Source organism: Canis aureus, chromosome 12 (assembly GCF_053574225.1).
Source record: "Canis aureus isolate CA01 chromosome 12, VMU_Caureus_v.1.0, whole genome shotgun sequence".
NCBI lineage: Eukaryota > Metazoa > Chordata > Mammalia > Carnivora > Canidae > Canis > Canis aureus.
The window spans coordinates 21,573,230-21,588,889 of NC_135622.1; the positions used below are offsets into that span (position 1 = coordinate 21,573,230).

General features: G+C 33.8%; 1 long non-coding RNA gene across 2 annotated transcripts in view; it reads right to left on the bottom strand.

Annotated features, from left to right (window-relative positions):
* LOC144324638 (uncharacterized) overlaps positions 1–15,660 on the bottom strand; it is a 134,911-nt gene that overhangs the window by 88,984 nt on the left and 30,267 nt on the right. The window contains exon 4 of one of the 2 annotated variants that reach the window (XR_013390068.1): positions 5,915–6,066. The exons of the other annotated variant lie outside the window; for it this stretch is intronic. This is a non-coding gene — a long non-coding RNA (uncharacterized LOC144324638). Of the gene's footprint in view, positions 1–5,914; positions 6,067–15,660 lie in introns of those variants that run through there. 2 annotated transcript variants of the gene reach the window in all.

The window sequence follows — 15,660 nt, forward strand, 5'->3', positions numbered from 1 at the left end:
ACAGGAAATATTATTCCTGACCTTTAAAAATAGTGAATAAACTAAGAACTAAGGAAGTTAGGTGGTATAATCAAGATCATGCAGCTGGAGTCAAATGCAGCTCCATTTGAATCCAAAGCAGTAAATATTGTCTCTATGATTACATTTTTATGATTTTATTGGTTCAGTTATTGTCACTGTATATATCTGGAAAATGACAACAGAATGCAAAAAAAAAATATAATGGATTATTATGTCATGTAGTTTCCTTGTCTACATAGCACGCAACAACAAATATTTCCTGTTTTGCATCAAACTTATTTCCAACCAGACTGAAGCTGATCTTGCTGGAGGTAGTTCTCTTCATATAAGAAAGAACATCTGGCTCCCCCTGGATCCTTTGCTCACTTTCTTTTTATGCTGCATTTCCCAAAGATTCTATTTCAGTGAGTTCATATAGCTTTTCCCCATTCCCATGGCCTATTTATAATTTCTCAAGTCTTAGTTCCCTTCAGTATCTCTTCACCTTCAGATTCTCTAAGTGAAACTTTCTTTTCCAAGAAAGCTGTACATAGATTATAGATTTGGGGGATGGAAATACTGAGCTCTAAATCATAAATACTCTTTAACCTGAGTTTTTTCTCATTCCAAATGAGGTCTTTGTAGTATGATACATTCTCCCCAAATAAGGTAATCACCTAGTTTATTGCACCAAACATCCCTGTGTGATTTCCACTTTAAATACACTCTTCATGTCAAGCAATACGTGCAGAATGCTAGCAATGTGGCCTTCCCTAATTGGACTCTGAAATAACCAAAGTGAGAGCATACTTAACGCAACTTGAATGATCATTCTTTTATTGGCAGAAATTGTTGTGCTCAAAAGTTATTGCCAAGAGATTTGGAATTTTTATTGAGAATTCCAGGAAGCCAGAGATTTCTGGGTAATATGTTAATCACTGAAAAGAAATCTTCCCTTTTGGGGCCAAAATCTGACTTCTGATTCCATAAAAATGTCAGTAAGTCATGAGAGTTCCATTTTCTTATTTATATGATTGCATTTCTTGATACACTACAGAAAATGAAAGGAATTCAAGAACTGTTGAGGGATGAGTGTGTTTCTTCTTGTTGTCTGTATACTTTCAGGAAAATCACACAACATTCCTCATTTTCTGGGGAGAAATCAGTTTCCTCAAAAAGTTAGTCCCTTGGCTCTCTATATGCACTAGAGTATGTTAGGGTTAGGCTCTCTATATGCACTAGAGTATGTTTAGGGAGTATGTTCTATATATTGTGCATCAAAATCTTTAAACCTAGTAACATACACAACACAAATGTAAGCTGTACGGAATTTGCATTATAAACAGTGTGGGATCTTCTGTAAAGGAATGTTTTCCCAGAAATGAAGTCCTATGAATTTTAGAATATTTCTTAGATAACAATTTTCTCTTTATATCTTCTTGAGTTTCAAATTTAAAGACTGGGAGCTTTATCTTGGCACTCAGGATATTGCACAGTCTTGAGGAAAGGTAACTATTCTATTTCCCATTTGGTGCAGATACATGCCTGTGGTCCTATCCATGCCTCTGATTAGCCACAACAATGGAACCAGATTTGGGGACCAGCTTTGATATGGAATTTTATAGGACACTGAGGCCTAATTCTATGATTCCATCTCCTTATTAACTAGTGTTTCTGACTTTCTGTCTTTATATTTTTCTGTCTAGCCACTCCCAGAATTCTGTCAATTGTTATCGCATTGCCTTTTTGTGTACGACAACACCAAGAATAGTAACTACACTATTTATAAAAGAATTTATTATCTTAATTGTGCTCTATTGTAAAATATATCACCTGGGATTTTAGAAATCTTTAAAGGTATCTATAAAATTATTATTTTATATCTTCTAGGTGGTCCCCATTATACTACAAATTTGGGCTCAAATTTCTTTCAAGATAGAACTGAATTATACATTACATTACATTACATTACTGAATTACACATTACACATATATGTGTAATGTATATTCATATGTATATGAATATGTATATGAATATATATAGATTTATATATTGGGTTCTCTGTATTTGAGAAGTATATAGAACAAAGTTACTCCTGGCCTATATTAGGAAACATATCACCCTACATCATTAAGAAGAAGCATCAAAAGGGCTTCAAGCTATTAAAACAATTCTTTTAATCAGGTACAGTTATTGAAAGTCTCACTATCAGGAATGAGGTTACCTTAAAGTATATTTTCATGAGCTTACAAACAACTCACAATATGAATTCCAGAGGAATGCCCTAGAGGCCTTGAAGTCCTGTTTTGTTCCAATTTTCCATTAGGTCTTTTGGAGAGGGAGGATATTGCAAATACAGAGTTATATTTTAAATAACACATATGCATGTGTATCTGTCCCTCTTCCTCTTTCATCCTCCTTCATTAACTTAACTAGTTCTGGAGACTGAAACATGTCTAAAATTTAACCTTATTGTAACTGAGTAAAATGTGTGTTATCATTAATTCTCAATTTTTTGTGACCATCCACCTGAAGGAAATTGACATTCTTTCCTGTTAGCAGACATGGCTAACTGTGGTAGTCAGTCTCAACTTTGTCCTGCTCCAGCAGGAAGGGCTAATGAGCAGTGGTGTTGGAGTGGAGCATGAATACTTCAAAAGAGCTAAAAAGTTTTCTGTGGATTTCTGATGATGCTCCACTCTCTTTCCAAACCCTTTGAAAAAGTGCTGTATTATTTCAAATGAATTCATCAAAGATTTGTCATGCTATAAACAACTGGATGCTAGGAAGATGATGTCTTTTTTTGCCTAGAATATCACTGCTCACATGGAGAATTCTAATTTCCAAATTGGTGCATACATTTCTTTTTCAACTACTCTTAGAATCTTTCTCCTCCTTTCCTCTTTCTTCCTTTTCTCTTTCTTTCTTTCTTTCTTTCTTTCTTCTTTCTTTCTTTCTTTCTTTCTTTCTTTCTTTCTTTCTTTCTTTCTTTCTTCCTTCCTTCCTTCCTTCCTTCCTTCCTTCCTTCCTTCCTTCTTTCTTTCTTTCCTTCTTCCTGTCTTCCTTCTATTGGCTTCTCTTCCTTAGTTTTACAATATCACTATGCCACTAGAGAGCAAATTATTATTTACTGGTTTTCCCTTCCATTAGCTCCTATTCTCCTTCAATGCAGATTATATCATTTTAGTCTCTCAATCTCCCAGTATTTATTAAAGATGAATCATATAATATGTGATTGATAAATGTTGCAAGAAGGAAAAAAACAGGAAACTCTGATGATGGAGACAGCAAAAGATAAAGCTCAGCAAGCGCATTGTTGGCTGAGGTCAGTCTCCTGAAGAAAACCACAGAAGGGATGTTGAGCAAAGTAGAAACTAGAAACTTCAGGGAGGCAAAAAGGTAACATAGCAAAAGAAAACATCTTCCAACTTGACAATTTTCCTCATGGCTGTCTACAAGTAGGAATGGCTGGGTGTACAACTGTGTAGTTGTGCAAGTCCGTGTGTTTAGAAAGGTCTATACTAGGTTTAGTGTTTTGCTGTTGGCGTGAAATTCTTAATAATTTTTAAAGAGGGCTCTAATTTTAATTTTACACTGAGCCCTGCAAATTATACCATTATGACCTCTTTTAGCTCTGTATATCCCTTCAGAGACTCACATAATCACAAGGGTAATGATCACATAGTCAAATCACATAACCTCAAGGGTTAATATCTTAACCATTTTTTTTCATTAAAGTGTGGAAGGGCATATGTCTCTAGTCCACCAAAACTATCCATCAATACTACCCACCAGCTTCCTCCATACATCTTAGCAACATCTAAAGCTAAAATGGGAGGTGGAGATTGGTTTGAATTTTTACTCCTTATGGAAGGAGTCTAAGAAAACAGATTTATTTCTTTTGCATTTGACGTCAAATGCGTTCTGGAAAACTTTTTGAAAGGAATGAAAGGAGTTAAACTTGGTTAAAGAACAATTACATATTCTTGATGGGCTTTTGGATATCCTGCTCTGCAATGGGCTGAATTGTTAGTTTTTATCATGCTGCAGTGAGAAATGATCTATGAAGCTAGTGCAAACTACCAGTGTTCAGATCCTAATTGTATCATTTACCACATATGTGATCCTAGGTAAATCCTATAATCTCTAAAGGATTAACATCACTTTACTCACATATACGTGGAGACATGTGCTAGACTCCTAGGGTTGTTCTGCAGATGAAATGAGGATGAAATGAACTAATATATGGAAAGTACTCATAGTACTGCATCATATAGGAAAAATCATTGTTATTGGTACCAGAAGTAGTTGAATTTGTCAATGTTTATGGGGAGGTGTTTAGAATGCATTTGTAATAGACAAGGAGAAAGAGGAATAGCAAGATAAATATCTTGGCATGTAGAGGTCTAGTCTTAAGTACATTTCTGACTTTATATATATCCTTAAGCAGATCTCTGATGCTCCTGCAATATGTCAAGGGCTTTTGTGTTTCAGGTGGACAGTGCTGGGAGACATGTCACTGGAGCAATGCTATGCTAAAGCAATTAAAAAAAAATTCTGTTCCTTCTGATATTTCCCCTTGACTCAGAGCTAGTAATAAGGTGAGATTTTAAAGGCTCAGAGGGAACAAATGGAAGCTTAACAGCCATCTGTTATTCCTAGGGGCATCTGGTAAGCTTTTCTCTGAAGGATGCATCATCTGAGCTCTCTCCCTTACCCACACACTGGCTCAACACACAAAGGCACACACGCACATTTGGCCAGACTTCAGCAAAACTGTGAATTTGGTAGACATTGTCTTCTTAATTCTCCATCTCCGAGTTTTATTCCCCATTTGATTCTCAGAAGCTATTCTTGTCCTTGTCGTTCATCCATTTTATTCGACAAATATTTAAAATACCTATTTGTAACAGGTACTCTGCTAGTTTCTGAGGAAAGACTAAGCAAGTCAGATAAGGTCTCTACTTGTCTAGCTGGGGGAAATATATAGTAACAAATAATTCAAAAATATACTAGATTAATGATTCTGAAAGTTCTATGAAGGAAATTAACAAGATTATAAGAAAGTAAAGAGTAAGGGGGAATTAGTTTAGATATGAACACTGGGGATATTTCTCTAAGGAGGTAGCATTTGAACTGATCTACGGGATGAAATAAGCCCACTGTGCAAAGAATTGAGAAAAGAGTATGCCAGGAAGAAGGAACAGCAAGTTCAATGATCTGTAACCAGGAAAGGGGATTGGTGTTTTAAAGAAAAGAAGCGAATTCTCCTGGATTATAGGAAGACAGTGCAGATATGGTAAGAGGAATGAGACCATGATGAACATTCTGGGTTAGAGTAAAAGAGTTGTAATTAAATTTAAGAGAAAGTGGCAGTCATTGAGGATTTTTGATTAGAGGAGTAAAATACACTGATTTACATTCAAAAAAATCATTCATTGCTGTAAAAGTGGCAAAAATGGAAGCAAAGAGATCAATGGTCATCTAGGCAACAGATAAGAATTTGGAAGGGTAGTGACAAGGAGATGAAAATAAACAGTGGGATTCAGGAATATTTCAGAAGTGGAACTCACCCAGTTGGTGATAGACTGTATGTGGGCATGAGGGAGAGGGACAAAACCAAGGATAAGATCTATATGGTTAGCTTGAGCTAATGAAAAGATAATGGTGTCATCAATATCCTGTTAAAATCTGTTCAGAAAAGTATCAGATTAAAATTCCTTTCCATTCATGAAATTTTTTGAACTTCCTGCCTCCAAACATTTCATAAATGCTAGATGTGTTTTTGTGAATATGACCAAGAGAGTATAGTTCAAAGCATCCTGTCTCCCAGGGAACTTTGTGTTTTAATAGGCACTAGAGACCTAAGCTATAAGAATAATATTCTACAAACAGGAAAGACCTTTGACGTCGGTGTAGTTTTTCCTACTTATTTGCCCTATATTCACCTCACATGGGCTCTTCCTGTTTTGCTCTCACTTTAGTAAAGTCCCCTTCATGACTCCTTTTCCTTGTCTCTGTTGATTAGTAATGCATACTAACGGACTGCAAACTCCGGATCATGTCTGAAATAGATATTAGAGAATGAAAAATGAAAGTCAGTTGGAGGGGAGGTTGAATCTCATCCTTTCCAAAGGAAGAGTTTTGCTTGTTTGTTTTTGTTGGACAGCATTTTTCACCAGCATAGTCAGCATACATCATGAAACTTCAAGATGTATGATCAAAACTCAGTTCCGTAGAAAATTTAGAGATTTAAGTTGATTAAGTTGATTTTTTATTCTGTTTTCTATAGTTATTATTTTCTTTTAGAGTCTACTTTGTTAGATTCCTTACCTCTTACTTCCACTGAAACTGTGATGTTCTCTTATATGCCATATGCAATCACTTCACTTTTTACTCTAGGTTTCCTGCCGGGACAATGCCATCCACTTACTGTATTTCAATGATGAGCTATATGCTGACTAATCACAAGCCCCTATTTTAAAAGCTGACCTAAGCTACAGGCACACACCTAACTGTTGGACAATTTATCTAATAGTACCTCATAAAATATATTTTTACTAAGCTTTTTCTAATTTTTTCTTGCCCAATCTTTTGAATTAATAATAATTTTTCAGAAACATTAAATCAACTCCTTTTCCTCTGAGATTACTTTTAATCATTGTCATTTTAAAAAGCAAATATTCTTTTAAAGGATTCTTAGACATATTTTAATTCATGTTTCTACCCCATTAATATAAGATGCAATTATTTCAATAAATTGTACTATTGTTCAAAATATTTACTGCTCCTCTGTTCAGGGTATTAATCTACCTAAAGGTTACATATCCTCATCCTTTTAATGTCAGACTTGGTCAAAATATTTGATATATGCCACATTTAAGCCCAAGTTTTGAGAGTTCTTCCATAGATGGTCATCCTCTCTTTTCCCTCTGATATGAGACAGATGTACTCTAACTAGAGTGCATACATGTGGAATGAAGACAATAGGGAACTGAGCCCTAGATGAACTACAATGGTAAAAAATGAGCTAAAAATAAAACTGTTTTTGTAAGACACTGAGGTTTTGTTGTACTTGTTGCATATGGCATTTAATGGCTCATTCTTAAAGTTAAGAAGAAAGAATTTAGAAAGCTGTGGGAACTTCATCAAAGTATCTCTGGACTCTTGAGTTGCTTGAAAAGAAAAATCTAAATAATAACAGTACCCACACAAAAGGTAACTGTGACAATTGAATGAAATTAATTATATAAAGTACTTATCAGAATTCCTGACACATAGTAAGTGCGCAGTACATTTTAGCTAAGGAAAGGAACCCTGGACAGCTGGAAGGTGTGAGGTCAATAATACATTCCTCATTTTCAGAATGGTTGAGGGCTGACACTTAGGTCTTCTCTCCACACCTTTGTTATAACTCTAAAAGCCAGATGTCATTTATTCATTTTTTAAATTTAAAATTCAAACCATTAGAATCTGAATCCTGAATCTGAATCCTGATTATAATAAATGTCTCACAGTAGCTCAAAAGAATAACTGTACCTCTCTCATAGCTTTAGACATTACCAGGGATCATGAGGGCACCAGAGAGTCTCTGGATCACTCCTTTCCACCTGCACTGATGATACACTTTACCAAAAATATATTTTTTAATTTACACATTTGAAACTTGCCTCACTGAAGGCGCTTCCTTACTGAGTCATTATGAATATTAACAGATTTTGAATAATATTGCTATTAGCTTAAGAATAATATTTAGGTCAGTAACTAGCATTGTTGGTTTCATATTTTGGGATTTAGAATATTAGCATATTAAGAAATTGATGGAATTTCAGAAAGTGGAAAAGAGAATTCCTCATACTGCTACTAGCCTCTCTGTTTTGAATTTTCTGGTCCAATGCTAATTCTTCATTTGATTCATGGTATTTTCTGAAGACGGTTCAGAGAAAGCCAGCAGGGGCCATTAATATCTTGTTCTGTCACACTAAGAATGACTCTGCAACACCACAATTTCTCATGAAGGATGGGTTTTAAATATGTATAGAGTGAGCAAATATTTGATGGATCATAGAAATGGCTTTTTCGATGAGAGAACAAGCCTATCCCAAAGCTAGACATTCCCCTACAGATGACACTCCAGAACTTTGCTGCCAATACACTTTTACTTAAAATAAAAATTGACTGATGACCAGAACACTCCAGTGTGAAAAATGGAGCTATGCCCTCTGCTAAACTGTGATGTTGGTGGAGATCTGGCTTAAGAAAAATCTTCTCCTCTTTCTGCTCAATCCTGGCTGATGGAAGGAAACCAAATTTGTACTACATAGTAAATGACTGAGGCTAGTGAAATTTGTTCCTCCAGATCATTACATATACATATTAAAGTTAACTATCCTTAGTTATCCCTAGGAGTATCTTAACAAAAAGAACATATCGGTCTCCATTTCTAGAGTAGCTGGGAATATTATTTTTTCTCACTTCACAGCAATGTGGAATGGTGTTACTTGCCTTCCTTCTCCACAGATTAAAGCTTTCTAACATAGAGAAAAGAGGAGAAAAGGATGTCGGTAGAGTTCTTTCACCTCCCTGGGGGCTGATATTCCACTTCCCTAGGTTTTCGGGAAATTTTTTTGAGCCCTGTGATGGGTTTTATTGTGTCCCTTCAAAAGACATGTTGAAGTCCTACCCTCAGTACCTTAGAATGTGACCTTATTTGGAGACAGGATCATTGCAGATGCAATCAGTTAAGCTAATGTCATACTGGAGTGCAGTGGGCACTTGATCCAATAGCATTGGTGCCCTTAAAGAAGGAGAGAGACACAGTGAGGAGATGACTGTGTGAAGACAGATAGAGGTTGGAGTTACATTGCCTCAAGCCACAAAATGCTGGGTGTACAAGAAGCCGAAAAGGTAAGGATCATCCCTTAGAGGCTTCAGAGATAGCATGATTCAGCAGATACTATAGTGTTGGAATTTCAACTTCCAGTACTGTGCAAGAATAAATTTCTATTGTTTTACGGCACCTAGTTTGTGGTACTTCGTTACAGCAATTATGGGAAACTAATACAAACCATAGTGTGCAGACTCAGTGGCCATCAGTTGGCCAACGACTCCTATTTTAATTCTCTAGGTTACTCTTCTTTCTAGTGCTTGCTTGGATCTACTTCATATAAGCTGATGCTCATGTCTCATCTCTCCCTGCAAGTGCCTGTCTCTCCTTAGACAATGGATTAGTTGTTTGCCTGTGACCGAAGTGCTCTTACAGGTTCAAAAAACACTGATGACTTTCCAGATTGTTTGGTGTTCTGTTATTTTCACTATAGAAGTTTTACTCTTTCCAGATCTCTAAATCATGAAGCAGAAGCCAGAAGCAATGCATTTGATCTGTTTTGTTTTGTTTTCATTTAGTTCAAAGTATTTCAATATATTTTCTAATTTCCTTTGCAATTTTTTTCTTTGACTCATGGCTATTTAGAAGTATATTTTAAAATTTCCACAATATTTGAGGATTTTAAAAATATAGATTTTTAAATTGGTATTCAGTTTAATTCTGAAATACTTTATATGATTTAATTTATATAAATTTATTGAGATTTGCTTTACAATTCAGAATATCATCTTAGTGAGGGTTCTATGTGTACCTAAAGGAAATGGTTATTCTGCTGTCGCTGACTGAAATGTTCTTAGATCTGTGATTTTATAGTTTTTATCAAATTTGGTAGTTTTTTCTGTTGTTCTTGGCTAGTAGTTCTTCAAATATATGTTTCTATCTCTTCCTTTTTCTCTTGTACTCCAATGAAAAGTATATTATAGTACTTGCTATTTGTCCACAGTCACTGAGGTTCTATTTATTTAATTTTTACCTTACCTGGGCCTCATGGGTGGCTCAATGGTTGGATCGCTGCATTCAGCTTAAGTCGTGATCCTGGGATCTGGGATCAAGTCCTCCTCTGGGCTCCGGTGGGGAGCCTGCTTCTCCCTCTGCCTATGTCTCTGCCTCTCCCTCTCTCTGTGTCTTTCATGAATAAATAAATCTTAAAGTTTTTTTTTACCTTGCAAATTTTTATTTTTTTCTGTTTTAGCTATATCCTCAGGATCATTGATCATTTCTGAAGTGTCTAACTGCTATTAAAATAAAATATAGTAAATTTTAAAAATTAAAGTTCCATTTGTTTCTTTTAATTCCTTGATGACTCTCCTAATTATGTTAATCTTTTCCTTTAAATTCTTAAGCATATTTTTAAAAGCCATTTAAAGTTCTTATTAAAGTCTGCTTAAAGTCTTTGTTAAAGTCATTCCAACATCTCTGTCGTTCTGGTTTTATTTCTTTTACCTGATTTTTCTCTTGGGTATAGATCACATTTCTTGTTCTTTGGAATTTTTTAATCAAATTCTGGATATTGTGAATCCTCTGTTGTTTGAATGCTGGATTTTGTTGCCTTCATTTAAGAGAGTTTTGGAATGTCAGGCTATAAAGTTTCTTGCCAATCGTCTTGATCCTTTTAAGACTTTTAAGTTTTGTGGGAAAAGTTAGAGTAACCTTTAGCATAAGACAATGTTTCTCATTCTAAGCACTATTAATATGTGGTTCCAGATAATTCTTTGTTTCAGTGTCCTGTCCCAAAAATTGTAGGACATTTAGTAGTATCCCAGGCCTCTACCCACCAGATAATTGAGAATATTATCCCTTATTCCCCAAAGTTGAGACTACCAAAAATATCTCCAGACATTACTAAATGTCAATTGATAGGTAAACAGTATTGCCCAGTGGTGTGAAAAACCACTGATTGAAGAGAACTTCAGTCTTATTACCATGATGTGATGATTCTAGGTCCTCACTGAAAGCCCTGGTTGTACAAATAGGGTCTTTACTATGATAATTGAAACCTGAATGTCTTCCATCTTTATGTGAGTTACAGGAATATTCAGCATCTAGCTCTTGGTTATTCTCTGCCTATCTTCGTGAGGCTTTAGCCTTTTTCTAGACTGATATTTTAAGGAAGAATTGTGTGAAAATTATGACGAATATTTTTAATCTCAATGTAGAAAAAATACAATTATATTTAAATAAGGTAATTGTTTTTTTAAATATTAAAACACTAGAATAACATGAAAGAAAGCACAGTGTTTAGTTTTATTCATTGGTTCATTCAACATTCATTTAAAAACTATACACTCATATACAGATGCACACAGAGATTCTGTATTCATTATATGTCTTAGGAAAATAATGATAAACAAGACACATTCCTCAAGGTATTTGTATCTCTTATAGTAGACAGTAAAAAAAATCAATTATTACAATACAGTGGGAGTGGTGCTATAACAAAAATAACCTTTTTAATGGGATGATAGAGAATGAGCACAGAAAAGCATTATTTAAGTAGGCTGGCACTATTAATAAACATTTGGAAGATAAAGTGATCATTGGAGTGAGTCTTAAAATGGACAAATGTGGAAAATACTCAATTCAGAAAATACTCAATTCAAAATACCTTGGAGTAGGGAGAGCATTATGATTAGATTTGAATTTTAGTAGAAAACTACTTCAGACAAGTTGTGTAGAATAAATAAGAAGGAAATCTTTATGGTATACTCATACTCTTACCCACAAGACCCACATTGTTTAGCTTTAATCAGTTCTAAATGATCTCTAGGTCAGCATTATTACAGCTGTCATTCTAGCCTTAAAATTGATTTTAAGGATTGGGCTTATTATTTTGTGGACACACAATCTGCTCTTGCTCAAGATTGAATTCATTATCTTCTGATATTTAGGGAAGCTGAAGAGAAGTGTAAACTATCCTGATTTTTGTTTCTCTACAAAAGATAACTATTTTCCCCTCTTTTAACTCTGAATCCTTGTCAGATTTAATTTTTGTAGTATAGTAATTAATTTCATTAATGTGTGTCTTTGTGTCTTTTCTCATTATCCTATTACTCTATTAAGTTTCTTTATCTGAATTTAAACACTTCTTTAGCCAATAAATGATTTCTTCTCATTAAATGTAGGTATTGCTTCTATTTCTTTTATTTTCTTCTCAATTTCTAAGACCCACTCTTCAAATGTTATACCTTTGTTTTTCTGAATGGATTATATTATATTATATTATTATTATTGTTGTTGTGGTAAAACAGATATGTAATATGAAATCAACTTTCTTAAACTTTTAAGAGTACAGTATAATATTGTTAACTATATGTACTTTATAGCACATCTATGAACTTTTCATCTTTTATGACTATAATTATATATCTGCTGAATAGCAACTCCCCATTTCCCCTCCCCCATTCTTTGCAACCACCATTCTATCTTCTGCTTCTGAGTTTGTACTTTAGATACTTCATATAAATGGAATTATGCAGTATTTCTCCTTCTGTGATAGGTTTATTTCACTTAGCTAGTATCATTAAGATTCACTCATGATGTAGCGCATAACAGTATTTCCTTCTTTTTTAGGCTGCATAACATATTGTTACTTGTGTATGCCATATTTTCTTTACCAATTCATCTGTTGTTGAGCACTGGGTTGTCTTCATCTCTTGGCTATTGTGGATAATGCTGCAATGAACATGAAAGTGCAAAAATCTCTTTGATATCTTGTTTTTTATTTTTCTGGATAAATACCCAGAGTGGGATTGCTGATTAGTTGGTAGTTCTATTTTTTAATTTTTTGAGGAACCTCCATACTGTTTACCATAGTTGTAGCACCATTTTATATTTCCACCACATCCAGTGCACAAGGGTTCCCATTTTTCCACATCCTTGTGAAAACTTCCTATTTTCTCTTTTTTGACGATGGCCATCTTATAAGGTGAGGTGATATATTTTCATTATTTATTTTCCATTTCCATTACACCTTAGTCCATTCAAGCTGCTATAACAAAATGTCATAGACTTAGTGACTTATAAACAACAGAAAGTTATTTCTTACAGTTCTGGAGGCTGGGAGGCCAAGATTAGGTTTCCAGTATGGTCAGGTTTTAGTGAAGGCTTTCTTCTGGGTTGTAGACTGCTTACTTCTCCTGTATCTTTATCTGGTAGAAGGGGGGCGATAGCTCTCTGGTGCCTATTTTATATGGGCACAATCCCATTCTTGAGGCCTTCAACCTCATGACCTAATCACATATGAAATGTTTCACTTCCTGATACCATCATGTTGTGAGTTGTAATCTCAACATATTAATTTTGGGGGTATACAACCATTCAGACCTTAGTGCATGATGATTAGTGATGTTGAGCATCTTTTCATTTACCCAGTAGCAACTTATAGATCTTCTTTGGAAAAATATGTACTGAAGTTTTTTGTCCATTTTTTAATAGAGTTTTTAAAAATATTATTTTGCTATTGAGTTGAAGAATTTCTTTATATATTTTGGAATAGAAACCCCTCACCAGATACATGGTTTGTAAATATTTTCTTTCATTTTGTGAGTTACCTTTTCAGTCTGTTGATTATTTCCTTTGCTGCACAGAAACTGTTAATTTTGATGTAGTCTCATTTATCTACTTTTGCTGTTGTTGCCTGTGCTTTTCATGATATATCCAATAAATCACTGCCAAGATCAGTGTCACAAAGATTTTCCTATATATTTTCTTCTAGGAGTTTTAAATTTTCAGATCTTACATTTATGTCTTTAATACATTTTGAGTTGATTTTTGTATTTGGTAAGGATCCAATTTCATTCTTATGCATGTAGATATCCAGTTTCCCAACACCATTTGTTGAAAAGACTATCCTTTCCCCACTGACTATTCTTGACTCCCTTGCCAATCACTAATTGGCTATATATATATATATATATATATATATATATATATATATATATATCTGTGAGTTTATTTTTGGGTTCTCTAATATCTTCCACTGATCTATATGGCAATCTTTTTAGCAGTGCCATATTGATTTGATCATTGTAGCTTAGCAATGTGTTTTAAAGTTAGGAGTATAACTTTATTCTTTTGTCTCAAGATTGTTTTGGTTATTCAGAAACTTTCGTGGTTCTCTATGAACTGTAGGATTTTTTTTCTATTCCTACCAAAAATATCATTGGGATTTTTATAGGGATTGTATTCAGTTTATAGATTGCTTTGGATAGTATGGAGATTAATCCTTAAATCAATGACAGTTTTTTACTTAAAGTCTATTTCGTCTGATATAAATGACCATTTTTTGGTTACTATTTTCATGGAATATTTTTTCCATCCTTTTAGTTCAACTTATGAATCCTTTCAACTAAGGAGTGTTTCTCTTATAGACAATTTAGTTTGATTTTTAAAAATCCATTTAGCCACCATATTTTTTTTTAATTAGGGAGTTTAATTCATTTCAAGTAATAACTGGTAGAGAAGGACTTAGTATTGACTCTTTGTTAATCATTTTATGTCTGATTCTGCAGCTTTTTTGATCTCTCATCCTCTCATGCTATCTTTGTGTTTTGTCTTTTTGTAGTAACCTGCTTTGATTCCTTTTTCATTTTCTTTTTTGCATTTTCTATAGGTATTTTTTTGTTGTTGTTGTTACCATGGGGTTACCATGGGGCATACCTAAAACATAATTATAACAATCTATTTTAAACTGATAGTAACTTCAGTTGGACACAAAAACTCTATTATTTTACTTATCTTCCTGCACATTTTGTCTTTGATGGCACAAATTATCTTTTTTGTATTGCTTATCCATTAATATATTTTATAATTACATTTTTTTAAAAAACGTGTCTTTTAAAATTAATTACCACCATTAAAGTATTATAGCATTCTGTATTTGTCTATATATTTTCCTTTTCCAGTAAGCTTCATACTTTCATGTTAATATCTAGAGTTCTTTTGCTTCAAATTGAAGGGCTCTCTGTATTATTTCTTACAAGGCAGATCTGTTGGTGATGAATTCTCCTAGCTTTTATTTATTTAAGACTACTTCTCTTTAACTTTTTGAGGGACAGTTTGGTTGGTTCTATTATTCTTGGTTGATAGTTTTTTTTTTTTCTTTTTTGTACTTTGCTTTTTATCATCCCATTCCCTTCTGGCCTGCAAGTTTTCTTCAGAGAAATCCACTGATAGTCTTATGAGAGTTCTCTTATATGTCATTTATCTCTTTTTATTTCAAAAATCTCTATTTTGACTTTTGACAGTTTGATTATAATGTGTCTCAGTTTGAATTTCTTTGATTTCATCATAGTTAGAGTCCACTAGGCTTCTCAAATCTAAATGTACATTTTCTTCCCCCAATTTTGGGAAGTTTTTGACAATTATTATTATTTTTTTGATAAGCTTTCTGCCTCTTTCTCTTTCTATTATTTCATGATTTGGGTAATGTGCATAATGTTGGCCTGTTTAAAGTTGTCCTATAAGTCTCTTAGGGTATCTTAACTCTTTTCCTTTCTTTTTATGCTTTGACGGGATAATTTCAAATGATCTATCTTCAAATTTGCAGATTCTTTCTTATATTTGATCAGGTTTTTGTTGAATCCCTCTCATGAATTTTTCAATTCTGTTATTGTATTTTCCAGCTTCAAACTTTGTTTCATTATTGCTTTAATTTTTTTAATTTTTGTTGATATTCTGATTTTGTTAATTGTTTTCTTTGTTGATATTATTTATTTGTTCACTGTCTTACTGAGCTTTTGATCATCTTTATGATGGTTATTTTGAATTCTCT